Below are 24,572 nucleotides of genomic sequence, written 5' to 3' on the forward strand. Positions count from 1 at the left end.
GTTAATGGAGCGCTCACTCTGTTAACCTCATTTAGGGTGGGGGTAGTTAGGCGGGCTAGCCACCAGACAACCATTGGGTTCGCCCGCGAGCCCGGTGGTTCTCACAATTGCTTGAAACTGGGTTGAGGGAGCCCAGCCCGGTTTTGAGCAATTGTGTGAATAGCTTTGTAGTCTCCCATTCAGATGCAAACCAGGGTGGACCCTGCTTAGCAAAGGGAACAATTCATGCTTGCTACTACAAGACCAGCTCTCCTCCCTATCTCTATCTCTATCTCTATCTCTATCTCTATCTCTATCTCTATCTCTATCTCTATCATCTCTATCTCTATCTCTATCTCTATCTCATCACAGTGCATCCAATATGCCCCATTTTCTGCACCAAAATAATCAGAAAATAGGGGTTAATTTTTTGGGGGAAGGGTAATTCTGGGGGGAAAATGACAGCCAGATAGATCTGGCCTTCCAGAAGAGACCTCATGCTTCTAGCACTGCTTCAGCTGCAGCCTGCAAAGGCACTGCAAAAACTGTTAAATAAAAAGTGGGGGAGAGAACATTTAATTTTGCCACCATCAAATAGTGGTGAGTGGCTTGAAGCTTTACATGAATTTCTCACCTACCTGTTTTGTTTCTCTCTCCTTGAATTTAAGTAGAATTGCTTATCAGAGAATTTTCAGATCATCTCTGTCTCTGAATACCACACACACATCACACACACACACACACACACACACACATTTTGTTTTTGAGGAAACTGAGGCTATTTTCTATTCCTGCTGCAGCTCTCTAAACTCTCCTTTCACACCCTTTCCCTCGGTGGTCTTGGGTCGAAATGATGCAAAGAGGAGTCTGTTAAAAATTGCTTTTGTTTTATGACATCTTTCACATTTTGGGAAGTAATAGGTGCAGGTATTCTCTCTACTCGCCATTTATGCCTTATAAAAATGCCCCTACAGAACTGATCTCTCTCTCTCTCTCTCTCTCCTCCCCTCCCCTCCCCTCCCTCGCTCCCTCAGATCTCCTTTCCTATGATTTGCCATTAGCAACCAAGCCCATAATACACTTTGAACTAAATCCTGTTTTTCAGTGTGCACAGACTTGAAATTAACCAATAAGGGAACCTCATCTGTGTGACTTGAATGCCATTGCAGTTGATGAATCTTCTTTCACTCCACACCCCTTCCCCATAGGCTCCCCCTCCCGCTATATCTTTAAACCTTAGGGTGGCTCTCAAATCAGCCCATTTATTCTGCAGGCACTAAAAATGAAAATATAGACCTGACAGTGTGTAAGGGAGCATGAACGCGACCGAGTGAGAAGAAAGACTCTCTTACTGAAAAGCATGACCTGGAATTTTGTTTATCTGAAAGAATGAATCAAAATGGTATGGCATTGAACTGGTGTCATATAAGGTACATACTTTACTGCAGGGAATCTTGATCCCTTCCACCCACACACACTTTTTGCACTTATGGAAACTCCTCAAAGATTTGTTTTCTCAATTACCAATCAGAGGAACTCATAAAGGTAAAGGCAGTGGACCATGCAGGATAAAGAGTTGTCTGTGAAGACAGATGCACTCCCAGTGGAATGCCTGTGCACCCAGAAGCCTTGTTCAATGCCGTTCTCCACACAAATGATGGTTGACAGTTAGAATTGCTCATAATGGACCATTCTGATAAAAAGACACCAAGGCAGAACTGGCTTGCTTTATGATGAAGACTGCGAACAGGTCCTCAGATCTGTTTGTGTAAAGTATCATAATTGTAGAGGGACTACTGGGCAACCTAATTTAGGGTGAAGACGGAGCTTTACTTATTGATTGAAGGTTCATTTATATTTTCTGCCTGATATGGGCTATGGGCTTGTTAGTATTTGTATTTGTGTTTTTGATGTTAGGGATCTGTGGCTCATCTTCTTTGTAAACATGATAGAACATTCAATAAAAACCTTATATATAAGAAAGTATGACCATAACCATAACTAAAAGGCTGCTCGCTGCTCAAATGAGCCACACGGCTAGTTTGCCCCAGCCCCCTGCAAGAAGCACGAGGCACAATACAGCCTCATTGGCTGATCGGCCCGTGCAGGGGCGGAGCTTTGGCCGTGCAGCTTGTGCTGATGCCGACAGACCTCACTCCACTCCACGAAGGCACCCTCCCTCCCTCCCTCCCTCCCTCCCTCCCTAAGGTACAGTCTGGGCTCGAGCTGGTTGCCTTTTGGGGCCAGGCAGGAATTTTTGGGCACTTACCTGATTGGCTGGTGGTGCATGTCCTTTTCCGCCTGTTCCTGACTGTACTAGCCTTTAGCTAGCTAGCGAGGTTTCACCTTTATTGGTCACAATTCTGGCAGGTACAGTGTGGTTGGGAATAACATCTGAAACTGGTGAGCACCTTCAGGTAATTTGGCTATAGATCTGACAGGGCAACTAGCGAGAGACAGCACAGCTCAGGGAGATCTGCCCTAGATCGATCTACTCTGTCAGGCTAAGCTCCCCAGAATCGTTTAACAGCTACTGGGGGCGGGGGGTGTTTGCTGCTATGGCAGAGGCCTGACACTAGGACAGCTAGGATGGGCAGCCCCTACTTTAGAGCATTGGGGCTGCCTGAGCCAAGGTGCATCTCCCTATGCTATAGGCCAGGCATGCCATGGTGGTGCATGCCTCTAGATACCGCACTGTATGGGGTGGAGAGCCAATCCCTGTTCTTTAACAACGTTGTCTTTTAAGAAGTTTAAAATAAGTAAGTAAGTAAATTGTGGCCCTTATTTACACCAATACCTTTGTGTTTTGTGTCTTCTTGGGTGCTGGGCAATAATTAAACTATGTATCCATTGCTGATCTATGACTGCAGGTGAGACAATCAAATGCACAAATATTCCCTCAAACAGGCCCTGTTCAGTGGGAAGACTCAACGGGTGGAGCGGGGATGGGATTGGGTCTACTGTCTCCACACACAACATTCTCCTGGACAGAGCCCATGTTCCCTATTCTCATAATTGGTTGACAGAGCAAGGCTATTATGCATTCCAATCACACATCAAACGAACACATTAGGGAAAAAGTTCTAGGCTAGCCTTTTCCCTGATATGCTAATTTTGTATGTGCGACAGGGAATTAGAGGCAATTTAAGGAACAGCTGTCCAAAATTTGTCATCCATTAAAACTCACACCTGCCCATGCTGTGCACATTGACCTGCTCTTCTGGTGGCAGGATGGGGGTAATGATGCTTGTGTGATGGTAATTCATGAGCAGATTACACACATGTCCCTGAGAAGTCAAAAGAACCTATGGTACTGTGGAGGATCCAGTGTGCCATTCTGGAGCATTAGACCAGTGGGCATCCCATGGACCAGTGGCAATGACTGGACAGCTGAGACTAGTGATGGGCAGCACCACTTTGGTCGGCTTCCTGTGACTGACCTGAAAAAACCAAATCATTCACTTGAATCATCTAGCAGACATCCAATTATTAATTTGCTTTCCCCCACCAGACGAATTATAAATGAGTTTTGTAGCAAACATGGATTGTCCTCTTTGCTAAACATGGCCCAAGCTGGTTTGCATTTGAATATGAGGCTAGTCAAGACAAGACTATGAGGCTTGTTCTCATGACCAGCCTAATCCAGCCTGGGGATCCTAAACCCAGCCTCGCGGATCCCAATGCTCGCCACCTGCCTAACCCTCTAATGAAACCCGAATGTTTGCTGAGGCTAAGGGTGAACTCTCACCCTTAACCTAGCTGCCGGGTATCGTGTGTCTGTCTCCTCAGGCTGATTTCACCCTGGGGAGACAAAGAGACAGGAGCCTAGACTAGAGCACCAATCTGATGGGAGGAATTCCCCATTGAAATGTGCATGTTGCGCGTTGCATTGTGGGATGCCTAGAGCCTGGAATAACAAGTTCTGGCCCTGGATCCCGCTGCCCTGGTCCATGCTTTATGGAGCAGGGCTGCCCATGTGGGAGTGTGGAACACACTCCCATCACCTTAAGATCACTAGTATGTAGGGAAGGGAAGGTGTACCCTGCCTTGAACCTTCCCCACCCTGCTTAGCAAAGGAGACAATTTATGCTTGCTACCACAAGACCAGCTCTCCTCCCAAGACCTTTTGCGAAGGCCTTGGGGCCTTTTTAGACCCATTTTGGAATCTGAGGCATTTCACCTGGCCTCTGAAATTGGACTAGTGGAACAGGTTCAGCTGTTCACAATCTGTTTACAACTTCACAGTCTTCTGTCCCAACTGGTCTTTCCAGAGCTCAGCAGCAGCACTAGCTGAGTCTAGCCCAGCGGGGATCTTTATATGGTCACATTGCAACCGGTAAATGTTACCATGCATCCTGGAAGCCATGTCTGTGCACAGGCAGAGGAACATACTTATTCATAGCACACACACACACACACACCTTTCTTCAGGACATGGCTTTCCCCAGGTTATATGGCTTTTTTTTTTTTTTTTTTTGCCATACAGAGAGATCTCAGACATACAACACAATTGCTTCCTGAAAACTGTGTCTTGTCAAAATGTCTTAACTCACAGCCCATTTTCAGATAAGAAGCAATGTTATAAATGGAGGTTTGGTTCCTGAACCAAGGCCAGATACCCTATTGTTTTCCTGCTGCTGTCAAAGCTGGTGGTCTCAGTCACAGACATGTGGCAGAGAAGAGCTTGATGGTAAAGAATCAGAAATTGCTCACCTTTGCCACCCCTCTCCCTCCCCAGTCCCTCCCTGGCTTTTCCATGGAAGGAAGGTTGCAAACTGGGTCTCCCGCCTCCTTCTCTTCCTGAACAATGTTAGGCATGGAAAAAGCAGTGCAGGCAGGAAGCAGAATGCGGGCAGAAATGGGCCAGAATCTCTCCCTCTCACTGTCACAATGAGTACAGCAGCTGGGGGAAGCATATTGAATGGGCGGGGCAGCTAATTCCTTTGCAGATATCCAGGTATGCCAGCCCAGATGACAATGTAACCCTGAGCCATTGTTGCCACCTCCTCCTCCTCCTCCACTTCCTCCTCCACTTCTAACCCATAGTAGCTGTCTAGTGAATTCTCGTTTCTTGCAGCGAATTTTGAAAAACAATATGGCAATGTACAAATATCTTCAGTGCTGTGTCATGACTTGGAATGGATGTTGAGGACTGCCTCTATTCACCAGTCCCCGCCCCCCCCGCAAACAAAAACAAAACACCCCCCATTAACTGAAACCCGTGTTACAATCATTCTCTTTCTCTCCACCAAAATTAGTTTCTTTCACCAGGAAATGCTTTGCATTTCAAGGAAACTTCCTTGATAGCATCCTGAGACCCTTGAGCAGCTTTGAATTTCACCAACTGTTTCTACGAGAAGTTTCAGATCAGATTCAAACTCTACATTCCTGACATCAGGAGTAACTATCAGCCTTATCCTAGTTAGTGATGGGTCCTTTATATGTAAAGGGGAGACCTTTACATGCAAGCTTCTGAAGGATTCAATCCCCCAAAAGAAAGACACAAATTCAATGCAACTTAGATTGCAAAGATTGCAAAGACTTATTTGAAAACCTTGAAGGAAAAAACTGATGAATAATGATATTTCTTCCATTTCTATAATGTAAACACAGCGAACGTTTGCCTTCTTGGTCATTACACATTAAATTCCATAGATGATAGTAATATTCCATATTTCTTCAGTGTTAGCAGTGGAACACATTTCCAAACTGGATTCCGTTCATTCAAAAGTAGTGGTGACCACAAGCTACTCTGTACTGAATACCAATTGCTAATCAGATACAGTGGATCCTCTAGAATTCAGATTTTTAAATGCACCTAAAGTGTAGTAACCTTTAGCCATTTCAAGACACCCTTTTGGATTCTTCTGCATCTGAGCATAGATAAGATGTTAGGGAATTCCTTTCATGCTTCTACAAACACTGTCTTACTTACCTGGATAAAGATTAGGAACTTAGCAAATAGTGCTGCTCTTATGGACAAAGCCTTCCTCTGTCTTCCAACTAGGTTTAGTTGCTAGGTACAGGGCCTCGTCCAACAGCCCTCCTTTTGATATTTAAACTCAATCATCCCCGCCCCTGGAATAATTACATCTGACTCCTCCCCTGAAGGAGACAAGAGCTGTATTGGGAGCTAAAGTGTCTGTTTTGTCACCAGCACATCACCTTTTGGGGAGGACACAGGGAACATAAGAACATAAGAACAGCCCTGCTGGATCAGGCTCAAGGCCCATCTAGTCCAGCATCCTGTTTCGTACAGTGGCCCACCAGATGCCGCTGGAAGCCACAGGCAGGAGTTGAGGGCGTGCCCTCTCTCCTGCCATTACTCCCCTGCAACTGGTACTCAGAGGCACCCTGCCCTTGAGGCTGGAGGTTGCCCACAGCCCTCTGACTAGTAGCCATTGATAGACCTCTGCTCAATGAAGTCATCCAAACCCCTCTTAAAGCCATCCAGGTTGTTGGCCATCACCACATCCTGTGGCAGAGAGTTCCACAAGTGGATCACGCGTTGTGTGAAAAAGTACTTCCGTTTGTTGGTCCTAGACCTCCTGGCAATCAATTTCATGGAGTGACCCCTGGTTCTAGTGTTGTGTGAGAGGGAAAAGAATCTCTTTCTCCACTTTCTCCATGCCATGCATGATTTTATAGACCTCTATCATGTCTCCCCGCAGTCATCTTTTTTCTAAACTAAAAAGCCCCAGGTGTTGTAGTCTTGCCTCGTAAGAAAGGTGCTCTAGGCCCCTGATCATCTTGGTTGCCCTCTTCTGTACCTTCTCCAGTTCTACAATGTCCTTTTTAAGATGTGGTGACCAGAATTGTACGCAGTACTCCAAGTGTGGTCACACCATAGTTTTGTATAAGGGCATTATAATGTTAGCCGTTTTATTTTCAATCCCCTTCCTAATGACCCCTAGCATGGAATCCCTAGCAGGGACAAGAAGAAATTGTTGGTGCTGGGGCAGCAGCAGAGGAGTTATCTGATGAGATGTGGGGCTCTGAGCCATTCATTGGGAGCCACCCCCTAATGATGTCCCTGGTTTAGATCATTCAAGGCAGTGAGTCCACAAGCTTCTAAGATATAAATGATATGCATATGGCAAACAGCTCTGGATCCAAAGCCACAATCCTAAAGCTCAGCAATGTTAATGGAAGATGCTCCTGATGGCTTCAAAATGGCTTTGGATCAAGCTCCAAATAATTGTTTTTTAAAATATGTGGGCTCCTAACCTTGCTATATCCAGCATTTCATTCTCCTTTCCCAAAGGGCTTCATTATTACTCATATATCTGTTCTTTCTGTCAGTCAGAATACAATTACCCACACAGAGCGAGATGACTCTCCACCTGTTTGCGCAGATAGTTCACTGAAGGATTTTGCCTGTGTGTGGCCAAAAAAAAAAATGCTCCCACAAGTCACTTGATGAAGGCAGCAGAGATAACAGATAGGCAAGTCCTTCCTGGCCCCTGAGGAAAGCAGGCAATGGGGAATGAGGATCCACTAAATGCAAAGCAAATGATGTGAGCCAAAAAAGCACCCTCCTAAGATGAAATGTGTCCTGTCAAAGGATGATGAACAGACTACCTGCTGTTTCCCCGTTAGTCCGAGAACTCACACTTTTGCCTACTGCTGATGGAGGAAGACGCTAACAAGAGCAGCCTAGCCTAATAAATCATTTGACGGATCTGGGGCTCACTCATCAGCCAACTATTCTGCTACAGCAGATGGAGGCGGAGCACCTGTAGGGCCTTTTCTGTTGGTCTGCCTGTCTCACTGCTACCCAACCAGCATTTTCTGAAGGAGGGGCTGGGGAGGGCATCACCCAAGTCCCCACGCCTATGGGGCCATCACCCTGGAACTCTGTTGCTGCAAAGTAACAGAGACTCTCTTTGTTCTGGTGTAAGAAACTGAATTAACTAAGTGTTCTCCTTTGGGCTTGGCCATTACCTCAGCAGAGACATTCGGATTCAGGAAAACCCGATCCTCCTCGGTTTATCACTTTATTGACCCACAAGGAAAATTCAAACACAACTGCTCCTATAACAACAATAATAGCAAACAACTTATTTGGAACTTGTCACAACCCAAGGACAGAATACAGTTGAAACAGTGCAATTGCTTAGTCAGCCGGCTGAGGGTGCCCAGACTCCCAGCGAAGATCTGGGGACTCTCTCGGTATCTCACACAATAGTTTTTGTACTGTTGCCCTCCAGTCAATATGTCATCAATCATATATGTCATCTCCCAATTTCAAGAGTCTAGATTGGTTACTGTTCTATTCTATTCAGCAATCTTGTGCAGTTTGTTTGTTTGGACATTTGTCCCAAGGGGGATCCTGTAGAGAGTGTGGGGGAGAAGTCAAGAGGAAAAGTGAGGGAAAGGAGAAGAAAACGGAGTTGTTGCTGAATAAACCTTTGATTGATTGATTGATTGATAAGTGTCATCAAGTTGGTGTCAGAAAGGCTCCTTCCTGAAACCTTTCAGAAGCTGCTGCCGGTCAATGTAGCCAATTGATTGATTGATTGATTAAGTGCCATCAAGTCGGTGTCGAATCTTAGCGACCACATAGATAGATTCTCTCCAGGATGATCTGTCTTCAGCTTGACCTTTAAGGTCTCTCAGTGGTGCATTCATTGCTGTCGTAATCAAGTCCATCCACCTTGCTGCAGGTCATCTTCTTCTTCTCTTTCCTTCAACTTTTCCCAGTATTATGGACTTCTCAAGGGAGCTGGATCTTTGCATAATGTGTCTGAAGTATGATAGTTCGAGCCTGGTCATTTGTGCCTCGAGTGAAAATTCTGGATTGATCTGTTCTATGATCCATCTGTTTGTTTTCCTGGCTGTCCATGGTATCCTCAAAAGTCTTCTCCAGCACCAAAGTTCAAAAGCATCAATGCTTTTTCTATCTCGCTTCTTCAAAGCCCAGCTTTTGCATCCATAGAGTGTCACAGGAAAAACCATTATCCAAACAATCCTAATCTTTATAGGTGTAGACAAGTCATGATATCTAAATATCCTTTCTAAGGCCTTCATTGCAACCCTACCAAGTGCTAGTCTGCAGCATATTTCTTGACTGCTGGGTCCTTTACTGTTTACTGTAGGATACTGTTGGATCCTAAAAGGCAGGAGCTATCTACCACTTCAGTGTCTTCATAGTCAGTTCTGGGCCCGTTGTCATTTGTTTAGTCTTCTTTACATTTAGTTGTAGTCCCATTTTTTCACTGTGCTCCTTGACTTTCATTACTAGAGCTTGCAGAGCTTATTTAGTTAAATCTAAATAAGATTTCCTTGTGTGTATGAGGGGAGCAGCTATAAAACAGTTGCATTCTAAGTTCCCCTCTTCATTACATCCCATATTGGTCATCTATACATAATCATGAGCTTGGTATGTGATCCGCTTCTGTGAGTTTCCTCATTTTAGATATTGTCTCTGGCAGTTTCTTGTTTTTCTGTGCCCATGTGGCAATTCCCTTTGGGTCTAACTATACTGTGGCTACTTATGTAACAAAACCTGGTTTCCTCAGTGATGACTACCTGTCAGACAGTACTGAGACATCATGGGCTGTGAGCAATGGCTGACGGTAAGTTTAATGAAAGAGCAGAATGAAAGGGCAAAAAAGTAGAGGCCTATTATCTCCCATTTGAAATCTAAAAGTTTGGCTAAACTAAAGTTTGGATCAATACTGATCAATACTTAATTCCAGTATAGTTGCACAACACAAATTCTTACAAAGGCAGGGCCAGAACAATATTAGTTCTTCATGGAACCACAAAATATTTTCACACTGGACCCTGGAAATACTAGAGGCAGTCCTTCACTCAGCTCCTCGCCTTTCCTCTTGGACTCCTCTGCATGGTATGGGGTAAGGAAGAGACCATTCAACTGGCCAGTTTGGATTTGAGAGGCTGGTGAAGCTGCTAGGCTTGGGCCCAGAAATGGGCTTCAGGGGCTAGACATGTTTGTTTCAAAGAAGAGGTGAGCACTCTGAACAAAATGGCCACTGCCATGAAAAAATAGTAGCTGCAATTCATGGTGGCAGTCTATTTTGCCCACACTGCCCTTGGACATCCTGGGGCAGTATGACGTTTCAATGTGTTGCCTTCTAGGAGGTGATTGCAGACTGCAGCTCTTGCCACCATAGGCACCGCAGTGATGAAAACTATAATAAGAAGTGAGAAGCTCTTCTTGAAATCCCTATGTCCAAAATGAATGGGGCTCTGAAAACAAGTTAGATCCCTGCAAATGGTTCCCAAAAAGAACAGGAATGTGCCTGTATGGGACCAAAATGAAACACAATGGAGCCCTAAAAATGAAAAATGTTTGCATATCTATTCTTATTATTCACCTGGGCATTCTCCAAATGATTCTCCTTCCTTTTACTCTCTTTCCCTTTTCTCCACAGTGTGTCATGTCTTTACCTTTAGTAGGAAGCCTGAGGGCAGACCAGTGTTATTTCTCACAGCAGCAATACCAAGAGAGCATTTCTTACTCTTCGAAGCGAAGTGTTAGAGAGTTGTGCAGTGATGAACAGGTTTCACTGACTAGCAAAGCTGAAAATCTGTGAGCCTTCCTTGCATGTAGCCTCTAGCTTTGCTCTCTCCCCAGAGCCTTTGGGCAAGGAGAAGGCACTTCAGGAGGCAGTTGTGGATGTCCCAGGCCCTGGGAGAGCATCTTTTAGCCACTGGGGACTGGATTAAAGTCTCAGTGTCTTCCTCTGTCTTCCTCCTGCCCCAAAGTTACTTTCTTCAGAAGATGAGGAGATGGAAGAGACTGCTCTCAAAACTAGGGGTGCAATTAATACCCTCATACGATGTGTTGGAGATGGATAATACAGGTTCTTAATTGGTTTTGTTTTTATTTTGTTATCTTATTCCATTTTACATTTTATGTAATAGTTCTTAATTGTATATTTTATGTGTATGCTTATATATATGCATGCGCTGGTATTGATGTTCACTTTTGGGGACTCTTGTATCTGGATTTGATCTGTGTACTGATCTTTGATCGTAATAAACTGAATTGAACCAGTTGCAGGGGAATAGTAATTGCAGGGGAATAGGAGTTGCAGGGGAATAGCAGTTGCCGGGAATAGGAGAGAGGGCATGCCCTCAACTCTTGCCTGTGGGGTTCCCAGAGGCATCTGGTGGGCCACTGTGCATAACAGGGTGCGGGACAAGATAGGCCTTGGGCCTGATCCAGCAGGGCTGTTCTCCGACACACCATATGCTGGTCTTAATTGTAGCTGTACAGAATTTGGCCACCCGATGCGAGGCATCGGTATACGTATCAGAAAGAAATAAGTTTATATAAAACTTATCAGAATTATTTGGATATCTAAAAACAAGAGGGGCAATAAGTCTAAGACGCAGATCACGATGAAATGAGCAATACAGGAACACATGACCTACTGTTTCAACATTGCCATTTCCACAAGGACACGATCTCTCCAAAAAATGAACCCTCCTAAATCTACCCTCTGATAACACAGAGGGCAACACATCCATCCGGGCTAGCGTCAAGGCTTTTCTGTGGGCTGGATATGTCAGATTATACAGATAGTTGGCTGGTTTTTGCACGGGCTTAACTGTTCCTAACCGCCTGTAACTTGATGCCCAACCTAAATCTATCTGGTGTCCCATATTGATAATATGCTGCTTAAGGATCACTTCAGCATTATCATAACCCAGGGGGAGTAAAAATTCTATTGACAGGCCATATACTTTTAATTTTTTAGTGATTAATAGGGTCCCATCAGAGGGGTGTTCACCCTTAAAGATTAAGGGAGCTAAGCCAGAAGGGGGAAAATCAATGTCAGCTAGAAGTTGAAAATATAAATCCAGGCGGAGGACTCCAAGTTTAACAAACCAGCTTCCAATTGCAGCTTGACATTTGACACACAACAGGGGTTTGAAAAAATAGCTGAGAAATTTGGACTGGATCCTTTCAAGTGGACAAAAGTCATGATACATGCAAATCTGTGAGCCATAAAGAAGCTGCGAGATTACCTTAGTTTGAAAGACCTTAATGGCAGCCGGAACATATCTGCTCCCTGTCAAAAAGAAGAATCTCAAAATCACAATAGTAGATCTCAGGGCGTTTGTCAGTGATGGCCTTAGTTTGCTCTTTCCAGCTACCTGTAACCTGGAAGATGACCCCCAGATATTTATATTGCAATGTCCATGCTACATCAACCCCGTTAATTTGCCATTTATGCTTAATAGGTTTCTTGGCAAACATTGCGACCTTAGTCTTCTGGTAATTGATAGAGAGCAAGTTTTCATGACAATAGTCAGCCAAAACTCTCAGCATATTCCTCATCCCCACCAGAGATTGTGACAGAAGCACGGCATCAACTGCATAGAGAAGGATAGCTACTCTGTGGAAACTGTTCTTGCTGACTCAAGAAGGTCACTCAGCCCTTTAGCAATCTCACTGGTCCATCTGACACAAGAGCGAGAATCAGGGGCTATTCTGACGATCACAAAAATCGGGCTAGGAAAGCCTAGCCCGATTTTTGCGGGTCGTCAGAACCACCAGGCTCGCAGCCGAGCCCAGTGGTTCTGGAGCAGCTAACCCGCTCCTGTAGCCCGCCCCTTAGCCCGGGTTTGCGGAGCGAGCGCTCTGCAAACCCGGGCAATCTCCTCTTGAGTAGCTGCACTGCGGCTCCGCGCCACAGCTACTCGCAAGTAGACCCCCAGCTGGAAGGCTTAAAAGCAGCCTCCCAGCTTGGAGGTCTCCCCAGTATGCTCCGCGTGCTAGCGCAGGGCATACTGGGGCTTCCGGGGGCCACGCGGCCCCCGAGCTCCCCAGCCCCTGCCAGCTCTGTCTTGGAGCTGGCAATCGTGTGGGCGGCTGATCTGGCCGCCCAGGGCTCCCTTCCTGCTCCCTTCCCCAAACTGGATTTCATGGATCGTGAGACCCGGTCCACTGAGTTGGCATAAACAGGGGTTGGTTCCTCCAAAGTAAAAGTATTGCAATCTGGGGATCTCAAGCACAGGATCAGGGGCATATGGTCACTTTCTACTCTAAAGTTGACTTACAGAAGTAGGATATAATCAAGCAAAGTTCTGTAGGTTACAAAATAATCGATCATACTAACTCCCCCCACCAATATGTGAACTCCCCTGGAAAATCACCTTCCAATGACCCGTTTGGTATAAGTATATCCAACCTGCTAACAGATTGCATCAGGCATGAGCCCACATAATTAAAAATCAGTTCCCTGGAGATACGCTGCTCTAAAGGGGTATCCTCTGTCTCCTGAGACATACATCCACGATATTTGGCATATAGAGCCTCATTGTCCAGACCAATACGGGCATTAAAATCACCACCCAAAATTACAAGGGCATCTGGAAAAGAAAAGAGAAGCTGTCCTAAGCACTCCTCAAGTTCAGCAACTGGTTCAGCAACTTTTTCAGTGACCCTGCAACTGGTATTAAGAGGCATCTTGCCTCTGCGGCTGGAGGTGGCCTATAGTCACCAGACTAGTAGCCATTGATAGACCTGTCCTCCATGAATTTTTCTAAGGCCCTTTTAAAACCATCCAAGCTAGTAGACATCACCACATCACATGGCAGAGAATTTCATAGATTAATTATGTGCTTTGTGAAAAAGTACTTCCTCTTTTTTTGGAACGAAATTTCTAGTCAATCAATCAATCAATCAATCAATCAATTCCTTTATTACAGTCACAGACCAGCACAGTTTACAAACAGAAGTCCAACAAAAACCTACATAAACTACAGATTTATAATATAGTGGTTAAGATACAGTGGATATGGAGAAACATTTCCCTCTGTCCACTCTCTCTAATCCATGCATAATTTTATACACTTCTATCATGTCCCCCTATAGTTGCCTCATTTCAAAACTGTTTAGTTTTTAAACTAGTCCTAGATGCTGTAGCCTTGACTCATAAGGAAGGTGTTCCTGGCCCCTGATCATCATGGTTGCCCTCTTCTGCACCTTTTCCAGTTCTACAATGTCCTTCTTAAGATATGGTGACCAGAAATTTAGACAGTACTCCAAATGTGGCCGCACCATAGATTTCTATAAGGGCATTATAATATTAGCATTTTTATTTTCAGTCCCCTTCCTAATGATCCCTAGCATGGAATTGGCCTTTTTCATAGTTGCAGTGCACTGAGTCAACACTTTCAATGAACTGTCCACCATGACCCCAAGATCTCTCTCCTGGCCAGTCACTAATAGCTCTGTCCCATCAGCGTATATGTGAATTTGGAGGTTTTTGTCCCAATATGCATCACTTTACACTTGCTTATATTAAACCGCATTTGCGATTTAGTTGCCCACTCATCCAGTTTGGAGAGATCATTTTGGAGCTCCTCACAATTTGTTTTGGATTTCACTACCCTAAATAATTTAGTGTCATTTGCTAATTTGGCCACTTAACTTTTTACCCCAACATCTAGATCATTTATGAATAAGTTAAAGAGCACTGGTTCCAATATAGATGCTTGGGGGACCCCACTTATTACTTACTTTGATTGTGAAAACTGTCCATTTATTCCTACCCTCTGTTTCCTGTCCTTCAACAGGTTACCAATCCACAATTGAGCCTGTCACCTTATATCATGATTGCTAAGTTTACTCAAGAGTAGAAATGTGCATGGAATGAATTTTTTGATTCATTCTGAATTCAAATCAAATTCTGAAAATTCATTTCAAATTTGAATCAGATTGGAATTTGGTCCAAAAATTCTATTCTAATTTGAATTGAATTGAAATCAATTCAACCCTGTTTTTGCACCTTTTAAAAAATCAGTCAGGGGGGCTGAATGGTTTTTTAAAGGTGCCAAATGGCTCTTAAACCAAATTTGAATTGAATTTCAAAAATTGTTTTGAATTCAAATCAAATTGGCCTTTTAAGGGGTGATTCAATGAGAATTCAAATCACTCAAATTTCCCAGATTTGAGCTGAATCAATTTGAATTCAAATTTATTTGCACATCCCTACTCAAGTGCCTGTGGTGGGGAACTGTGTCAAAAGCCTTTTGGAAGTCCAAGTATACTGTGCCAACTGGATCTCCTTTATCCACATGTTTGCTGACACTCTCAAAGGACTCCAGAAGGTTAGTGAGGCAAGACTTGCCCTTGCAGAAACCATGCTGGTTCTCCTTAAGCAACACCTTCTATATGTTTGATCATTTTGTCCTCAAGTATGCTTTCCATAAATTTACCAGCACAGAAGCTAACCAGCCTGTAGTTTCCAAGATTCCCCCTTAATCCCTTTTTGAAAATCAGGGTTACATTAGCTACTTTCCAGTCCTCTGGTACAGAGCCTGATTGTAGGGACAAGTTACATATTTTTGCTAGGAGATCAGCAATTTCACATTTGAATTCCTTCAGAACTCTTGGGTGGATGCCATCAGGCCCTGACAATTTGTTAATTTTAATGTTTCAAGACAGTTTAGAACAGGGCTACTCAACTTCAGCCCTCCTGCAGATCTTGGCCTACAACTCCCATAATCCCTGGCTATTGGCCACTGTAATTGTGGATTTTGAGAGTTGTAGTCCAAAAACAGCTGGGGGGGGGGAGTTGAGTTGGCCTGTAGAACATCCACTCTCATCAGCTCAAATTGGCCCAGTTCTTCAGCCTCCAAGCCTGAGAAGCTCAGTGGTGGTATAGGAGTTGGAATATGGTCAGTATCCTCTGCCATGAAGACAGATGCAAAGAACTTATTCAACCTCTCTGCAATCTCCCTATCCTCCTTAATAATCCCATTCACGCCCTCATCATCGAAAGGTCCAACTGCCTCTCTGGCAGGCTTTCTGCTTCTGATACATTTAAAGACGTTTTTGTCATTCCCCTTGACCAGGACTGCTGAACTTCTGCCCTCCTGCAGAAGTTGGCCTACAACTCCCATAATCATTGTGGCTGGGGATTATGGGAGTTGTAGTCCAAAATCAGCTGGGGGGCCCAAGTTGAGAAGGCCTACCCTTGACACTCCTACCTATATGGTCTTCAGACTTTCTTTTTGCATCCCTTATGCAAAAACCCCTTTTGCATCCCTCTTCAAACTCTTTTTTTGGAATCCCTTATTGTCTCCTTGCATTTCTTTTGCCAGAGTTTATGTTCTCTTCATTTGGGCAGAATTCAACTTTCTGAAGGAAGTCTTCTTCCCTTTTATAGCTCCCTGACTCTACTTGTTCGCCATGCTTGGCATCCTCCTGAATCTTTCCTCCTTTTTGGTATACATTCCAACTGAGCTTCTATTATTGTGCTTTTAATAATACATTGACCATGGCAGAGGCCAATGACTTCTTACTTTGAACAGAAGCTTTTCCCACATGAGCATGCCCATCAATTAGGAACTTCAGAGGTCCTTCGCCCCTTCCTGAAGTCAAGTGGGTGGTGACTAGACATCTTTTCTGTGGAGGTGCCCCAATTATGGAACTCTGGCCCTAGACATGTTCACTCAGCACCATCATTGCTATCTTTTAGGCAGCAGGATAAGTCTATCCTGTTTTCCTGAGCTTTTGATTGTATCTAAGGGCCTCTAATAGTTTTTAGCTCCTGTTCAGCATCTGCTGATTTCTGCTTTATTATGGTATTTTCATTGTGTTATATGTATTGTATTTGGTTGCTTTTGATTTTCTAAGTCCCACTGAGACCATTCTTAAGGCAGAGTATGTGCTATACATAATAAAAAAATATGATAAAGTGGAATTGGAAAGCACGGATGAGCTTCTTTTCTTTTTCTTGTTGACTCTCTGTGTGTGTGTGTGTGTGTGTGTCCTAAAATTGAAATCTATTCTTGCAGGTTCTGTATCTGGGAGTTTTCTTCTGCTGATAAGCTGTCATTTCTAACGAGTGCAAGAAGGTTAAGAAACAAAAATGTTACAGCAATTTCTTTATCCTATTATTTTTCAAGGTGATCTGTGTCCCCGCCCCCCACACTCAAGCTTTGTTTGCACAAAAGTAAGAGATCCCGCGAAAGGTACAGGCACAAAAATATTAATTGCTTTCCCCACTTTTCTGACAATTTCTACAGCTGCAAATGCTATTGCCAAGGAGAAATAAACATCCTCAGCTGGAACCAAAATCATCATCATCTTCTTCAAATTGGTTCTGAGGTTGTGCCAACCTTTTGCACAGCCCTTCTAGTATAGGCTTGAGAGAACCAACAAGCAGACGGGGTTTATGTACCTACTTAGAAGTATCCTGCCCTTATTCCTCAGGCACTGAGGAATCTAGCAAACGGAAAACATCAAAATCCCATAAAACTGAGCAGATTAAAAATCCTGTTGTCAGTTTGGCCAGCTTGATAACTGTGAATGAGTGGTCAGGGACCTGACAAAAGCATGTTAATATTTCTTAATGTTTACAGATGATTTCCTGAATGGGCAATTCAGCTGTTAAGGTAGAGCCTGCTGTGAGTATCCTGTGGAGAGTGTGTGTGTGTGTGTGTGTGTGTGAGAGAGAGAGAGAGCACGCACAAGAGAGTGCAGTAGAAGGATTGAACAGAGATGCAGAGGAAAGGGAGAACTGAGCTCAGCTATAGTAAAGTTGGCAAAACTGGCGCGCAACTTTCTGAGGAGGGCTACAGCAGTAACTGTCTGGGAATCTAATAGAGGGCTCATTGGATTTGCTGCCTACTGCAGGAGTACCTACTTGCTTCCAAAATGCATATCTTGGAATATTCTATTCTATTATGAATTATATTATTTCATAATAATAAAATTATAGTTATTATAATAAATAAATAGAACAGAATTTTTCTGTGAATTTTGTTCTATGAGTGTAATGGAGGGCCCTCTGTTCTTCATGGTCATCAGCAAGATTTGTGTCTGGTTTATTACAACTGTCTTAGGTCTATTCTGTTAATATCGCATTGCAACTTGTGTGACCTATCTTGCTAGGTTTTTGCAAGTATTTATGTTTTACTATGTATTGGTCTATGACCGCAATAAAGTAGAGTGATTGAAGTGAACAGACAACAAATAAATAATTAAATACATAAATATTTGTAAATAAAACAAACAGTCATGGGCAACTTGTTTTTGGACGCCAACTTTGATCATCCCCTGACACATTTGTCAAAGGCTGGGGATGATGGGACTTGTAGTCCAAAAATAACAAGTTGCCCAAGATGGAAAACAAATATTACAATACACCTTTCCCCATCTGCTACCATAGCCTGAGGAGCTGCCACCATCCATCTCCCCATTTTCCAGCCAAAGCAACCAGTCCCTTAGGGTCTTTTGTTCGTTGCCACTGCTTTGCTGCCCAAGTTTGCTGATAATTTTCATGATTTTATGTAAACTGCTTTGGGAGGTTCCTGTGAAAAGCTGCATATAAATGCCTGAAAAGCAGTATAAAAATGCCAAACTTAGACATGATCAGTCTCTAGTGTATGCTCATCCAAAGCCAGTAATGCTGCCCTTGGATGTTCCTTCCACACAAGGAAGTAGTATACCTGGGTACTACTTCTAAAACTCTCCACCCATCCTCCAGTCTAACCTTTGCCCCCATGACCCAGTCCAAACCAGCTATGGGCAAAACTGCTTGGTTCTACTTGGAAGATGCCTTGAAGGACCCATGATCCAACCTCACTTCCCATCAGCCACTGCTATGCAAAGTCCACCCAAATCTCCGGGGTGGATCTAGATCAGGGCTGCACAGCTTCAGCCTGCCAGCTGTATTGGGACTACTAGAACCATAATCCCCAGCCACAGTGACCAGTACTCAGGGATTATGGGAGTTGTAGTCCTGGATATGCCCCACTCTAGGGGATCACTCATTGGCCTTTCCCTGCAGCAGGAAGTAGAAGAAGCTTCCTGGCTGAAATAGGCCTCACTGGGGTTAGTCTTGCTGTGGCTCTTGTATGGCTGGTGTGTCCTCTGGCTGGTTTGGGGTCCTGCTTACTTGTTTGACCCTCTGGCTCCTGACTGTTGATTTGGCTTGACCCTTGGTCCTCAAGCTCTAGGGATGTGCACGGAACCGGCGTGGGGCAGCTCAAGGGTGATAGGGGGATACCTTTAAGGGTGGGAGAGGGTGCTCTTACCCTTCCCACCACATTTCCCCTGCCAGTGCTGCACTTTAAAAGAGTCTGGTGGGGCGGCAGCATACCTCCCTGCTGCGGCGATGCCTCATCGGACCAGAAGTGACCAGAAGTAGTAACCACCGGTCTTTCAAACCTGTTTGGAGGCCTGTAAAAGGGACTCCAAACAGGTTCGTGCACATCCCTACCCAGCTCCTCTTCTGACACTCTGCCTTTGATTGATACTCATCCTGACCTCAAGCACTTTCCTGGTTTCTCTATGATCCTCTGGCTCCTGGTGACAACTGGGTTTGACCTTTGGTGAGTGCCTGACTCCTGGCTCCTGTCTTGAGCTTCCTGGCTCCTGCCTGCCTGCCTGCCTGGAATGAGCTCCTGAGTCTCCCAGTCCTGGCTTTGGACATGCAAGCCCTAGTGGCTGCTGCCCATGATCCAGCTGCCTGACATTCCCCTCTCCATTCTCACCTTCCCGGTCACACTGCTGCTTGGAGTTGTCGCCTGGTGCGGCAGAGTGAATGGAGCTTGCATCCTACAGGGGCAACTCCCTCACCTCTCCTCATAGGCCAGTGCTCCACCAGCAGCTCACCCACTCCCTCTCACCCCTCCAGCAGCCTCAAATGAGTGTGATCCATGCAGGCATTGGCAAAAACAACAAACAGGTTTACCCTTAGAGCAGAGGGTGGTGCCAGGGGGCGGTGAGAGGTACCTTTGAAAGTCATTACCATTGATACCGCTTGCATCTGGAAGCTTCTGCAAGCAGTGGGCGACCCGTAACACCACACGAATGACTGCCAAATATGTGCAGATGCCAGTTGAGTGTCCTAGGCGGGACGGATGCTGTGTGGGATGCCAGGCAGGGCACCGCCGCTCGTGGAGGCTTCAAGGTGTGAGCAGTAACCACGGTAATGACTTTTAAAGGTACCTCTCTGCCTTAGAATTGTTTATGCCATTGTCAAAATACTGGTTTCTCTTTAGAGTCATTGTGTGTTCTGTTATGCAGATTTGTGCAGATTCAATCAGTTAAGGAACTGCTTAATCAACAGAGATGAAGTATGCGTTACTTGGGTGACAGCCAATACGTGTTACTTCTCTCTCAACTTATACACAATGTGACCTGCAAACAGACAAGTAGATATCTATATCAAAATTTCAATGAAGTGCAATAGAAGATATCAAAAAATATAGTCTGATTCAACGCAAATAAAAGCAAAGTAATCAAAACTGGGTCCACTTCTCCTCTTGCCATACTATCAAAACAGCTCTCTGGGATTTTTTTTTTAAACCCACCTATATCTTTATTTTATTTATTTGACATTTATATTCTACTCTTCCTCTGAGGAGCCCAGAGTGGTGAACATGGTTATGTTTATCCTCACAACAACCCTGTGAGGGAGGTTAGGCTAAGAGAAAAGTGACTGGCTTTTCTCTGTGGACTGGACTGAAGACAAGTTTCATGGCTGACCAGGGATTTGAACTTGGGAGCAAAAGGAGCAAGAGCAGAGGAGGAAGCCTGGCAATTGCAGCTCAGGAACAGTTTCCACAGAGTAGGTACCCCTACAGATTGGCCTGTACTCCACGACATAATAAGAGATTCCCAGCTTTGAGTCCCAGATGTTGGACTACAACTCTCATCATCCACAGCCACAATGGCCCCAAACATCTGGGGACTCAGGATTGGGAACCCCTACCTTAACAGATCCTATTTCAGTGCATGAAGGGAGCAAGGTCTTATCCACAGTTAGCCATAGTTACCCATAGTCCCACAACGCTCCATACTGTCTCCAATGCTTTTTAACATCTACATGAAACCACAGGGAGAGATCATCAGGAGGTTTGTTACAGGGTGTTATCAATATGCTGATAACACCCAAATCTATTTCTCCACACCAACCTCATCAAGAAATGGCATAACCTCCCTAAACGCCTGCCTAGAGGTGGTAATGGCTTGGATGAGGGATACAAACTCATTGCATCCAAATAAGATGGAGGTCTGACTGGGGTGGGTGGGTCAGGACTCAATATATGGTTTAGATCTGCCTGTTCTGGGTGGGGTTACACTCCCCCTGAAAGATCAGGTACATAGCTTGGGAGTGCTCCCGGATGCAAAACTCTCTCTGGTTTCTCAGATTGAGTCAGTGGCTAGGAATGCTTTTTATCAGCTTTGGCTGATACATCAGAAATGTCCATTTCTGGAGGTAAATGACATTACAATAGGGGTGAATATGCTGGTAACCTCTAGACTTGACTGCTGTAAAAGCATACTACATGGGGCCACTTTCTAACATACTCTGGAAACTACAATTGATACAGAATGCAGCAGCCAGACTGGTCTCTGGGACAACCCAAAGGGACCATATAACACTTAATTTAAAAGAACAGCACTGACTGCTGCTGTGTTTCTGAGTGAAATAGAAAGTGCTGGTTTAGAATATGCTCCCTGTTGAAAAATGAGCATCTCCTTCTCTGTTTGCTTTTAGGAAGACCCTTGAGATGCACCTGTTTTATCTGGCTTTTAACTGAAATTAATTTTAAACTATTTAATGTGCTTTTGTCTTAGGAGATTATTTTAATTTATCTTGTGACATTTTAAATGTTTTTACTCTGGTTTATATTTGTCGTGTTTGAACTCTGTGCACTGTGTAGAGATGCACATATCAGGCAGTATAATAAAAATATGATAGATAGAAGGAAAATATTTGGGAGAAAGCATCCTCTGAGATGCTTGTTTAAGACATCAAAATCTCTCCAGAAAACTAACTCATGATTTAAACCTCATCACCATTATGCATACATTGGTTGTGTGGTTTTATGAAACATTGAGTGAGGCTGTTTTCACGAGTAGCCAAAACCGGGCTAGGGCAGCTAAGCCTGTGCCTGGCTGCCCGCGGGAACCATCAGGAGCCAGGCGGCTCCCAGCAGCACCTTGGCCGTGGCAAACCCAACGAAGAAGCTGGGCTCTAAAATGAGGTTAAGGGAGCAAGCACTCCCTTAACCCCATTTATCTGACTGCTTTCCAGCACCAGCTGCTTTCAGCCAGCACTGAAACACTGATGGGGGGGCACTGGGGTGGATCCCCAAAATGCACTGCACACTCGCATGGTTTGTGCACAGGTTTGGAGCTGAACCGATTCAGATGAGATCCAAACCAATTCGGCACTACCGGGGGAAAGAGCGGCGAGCAGGATCTTTAAGAAGGAGGAGAGTCTGTCCTTATCTGCTCTCCACCACTGCATTCAGCTTCCTTCTGCAACAGTGCTCCCCGCATGAACCCACACTCAGTGCTGGGATGCACATGTGAGGGTGCCATTTGCATGGCCAGCAATTCCATGCTGACCATGCAAATGGTGCTTGCGCATGCCATGTGTGTCCCGGAACTGCGTGCGGGTTCTTGTAGGAGTGCTGTCACAGCAGGAAGTTGCATGCAGAGGCGGAGAGCCGTTAAAGACATGTTTTCCTTCTTTTTAAAGATCCCCTTTTTAAATTATTCTTTTTAAAGATACCCCTCTCTGGTGGCGCCGAACCTGTTCAGACCTCCTCAGTTTGTGCACACCCCTACTATTTATATTTTTAGAAAACAAACACGTAGGCCCCAAACCCACAATTAGCATATCATTTTGTTCAGCCCTGCGAGAAGGCACAATGTCAGCCAAGTTTCTCGGCTACAGTATCATCTCTACAGTGCATGCTGGAATAGAAATTCTCCTTTCAAAGGTCTGTCTTTTCCTCTCTTCTTTGTGTATGTGGTTTTTAAAGTCTTTCCTGCATTTCTGAAACCTAGCAAGAAAAACGTAGAAAAATCTTCCAATTATTCTCCTTGATATTTCCCCTCTGGCAAAACCAAAGTCACTTTGAACTAGAAAAGTGCCTTTGAAAAAAAAAGAAGGGTAAGACCTGAACTTTCCTATGTGCCGCCCAAAATTATTCTGAACTCTTTTTCCTGTTTCCATATTTTTAAAGAGTTATTTTTGACAAATTGGACAACTGTCCTAGCTGTACAGCCTGGGTGCTGCTTTGCTAGTCCTGTATGTACCAGTTACATGTGAATATTATTTCAGTGTTATAGTCTGCATCATCAGTAATAATCCTTTCAAAGCAACTGGAGGGAAGAGGAGGTAAATTAGGCTTTGCGCTGCCATCCCTTGTCATAAAATCTCAAAGGTACCAATATTTTTATTGATTCATTTTCAAGTGGTTCCACTTGAATATATATTGACTCCTTTTCATGGGTTCCAGCATCATGTCTCTACCTTTGCACAAACAGTTTCTCCTAGAAGGCTTGTCTTATGGTCTGGATAAATTGAATATGTGTGTTTTCATCTAAAGCAAAACCTTAAATAGTTCCACAGAGGGGACTTCTGGGTGATTTCAACAAGGAAAGGATTCATCCTTCTAGTGTGAAGTAAAGTAAAGTTGTGCCGTCGAGTTGGTGTCAACTCCTGGCAGCCACAGAGCCATGTGGTTTTCTTTGGTAGAATACAGCTTAGCTGATGGCCATTTTTCTCCCTTGCTTGGTTTTCTTCTCATTGTAAGAACACCATCAAGATCTAAGCACTGCGTGTGTGTTTTTGTTGGCGTATCTATTCTGATGCAGGTGGTTTCAAGGAATTACATTGGCAATGTAACTACTCACCTTGTACTTTAGCACAATCATAACAAGACACAGCAGGGGAATAAGGTAGGAAGAGGGCATAGCTCCAGGTTTTCTAATGGCCCAGTACTCTAATATTTAAAAATAAAGGCTGCTCAGCCCCATTAAATTATTGAAAAGTAGCGCACTTTACTTACAAGTTATTACTTTTTTGTGCATGATCTACGGTTTTAAACAATGTCGTCCACCCGGAATCTGAACTACAAAGGCAATAAAGGAGCAGTCCTCTGGGACCAAATAGGCAGTGAAAGTTCCATTTTCATAACTCACCAGCTCTATACTACAGCTTATCAAATTTATTTTAAAAGAAAGTTAACAGATAAAAAAAGGGAGGGCAGTGTTGCAGAGTGAAATAATGTTTGGGGTATTAGCTTGAGATCCACAGGAGTGCAAGCAATCATACATTTCTTGATTAATTGCTTCACATGGTTTCTTTCTTCACGCCGTGCCAGCAAATTAGACAAGGTTCTTCAATGTGTTATTTGGAGCTGTGTCAAAGATCACACACTGAAACACTTGTACTTTCCCGTTGTACTTTCTTCTGCACAATAAATAAACATCCCAGAATAGCACAGGAGCCAAAATGGCCTCCACTGATGCAGAAAAAAGTTCTTTCCAACTGAAGATGACTCATTAGTGGTTGGCAAAATCCTCTTCCCATTTGCTCTGTAATTAATCCAGGAAAATAGGATTAATTACCTGGATGTTCACTGAACATCCATAATTTGATCAATGCCCAACTTCCTAACTAAGGCTGCATGCACAATTTATAAAATAGCACTGTGCAGCTGAAGGTTTCTAATAATTCAGCTATGGTGATTGGTGAAATCCCTCCTGTGCAATCTTCCCTTCCCTTGGAAGCACCTTGTGCCACCTGAAAATATGTCCCTGAGGAGTGCACATCCCTTAGGGACATATTTTT

Source organism: Hemicordylus capensis, chromosome 1 (assembly GCF_027244095.1).
Source record: "Hemicordylus capensis ecotype Gifberg chromosome 1, rHemCap1.1.pri, whole genome shotgun sequence".
Taxonomy (NCBI): Eukaryota; Metazoa; Chordata; class Lepidosauria; order Squamata; family Cordylidae; genus Hemicordylus; species Hemicordylus capensis.